The sequence below is a fragment of the Alligator sinensis genome, unplaced genomic scaffold (assembly GCF_000455745.1).
Source record: "Alligator sinensis unplaced genomic scaffold, ASM45574v1 scaffold215_3, whole genome shotgun sequence".
Taxonomy (NCBI): domain Eukaryota; kingdom Metazoa; phylum Chordata; order Crocodylia; family Alligatoridae; genus Alligator; species Alligator sinensis.
The window spans coordinates 1,390,262-1,390,687 of NW_005842175.1; the positions used below are offsets into that span (position 1 = coordinate 1,390,262).

The 426-nt window shown below is 68.8% G+C and overlaps 1 protein-coding gene across 8 annotated transcripts in view; it reads left to right on the top strand.

The window, feature by feature from the left end:
- The window catches only part of RBFOX2 (RNA binding fox-1 homolog 2), a 230,301-nt gene that overhangs the window by 18,452 nt on the left and 211,423 nt on the right, over positions 1–426 (top strand). The gene's annotated exons all lie outside the window — the stretch shown is intronic.

Consider the following 426-nt stretch of genomic DNA (forward strand, 5'->3'; position numbering starts at 1 on the left):
CGGCTCCAGCTCCCACTGCTGTGTGCCCTCCTGGGGCTGAGCAGAGGGACCTGAGCCCCCCAGATCTGTGCGCAGGGTGTGGGCAGGTGTGAGCTGCGAGCTTGGGTTCCCTGCCCTGTTGCCCTCCCCAGGGGCCTCTGCATCCCAGCGGGTGGGACCCAGCGTGGCAGGGCAGGGAATCTCTTTGCTGCTTCTGGGAGACCCGTGTCGCCCTGGCGAGGTGTCCCCTGCCTGTCCAGCAGCAGTGGGGGCAGTGGCACAGGGCTGTGCCCCTTGCTGCTGCGGGGTGGGCAGGGGGCATGTGGCCAGGGCAGTATGGAGCTCGCAGTGACAGGGTGCTTTCCTGCCTGGCCCTGCTCTACCCTACTAAGCCAGGTCCCACCTGCTGGGCTGTGGAGGCACTGGGGAGGGCAGCAGGGGGCGGAG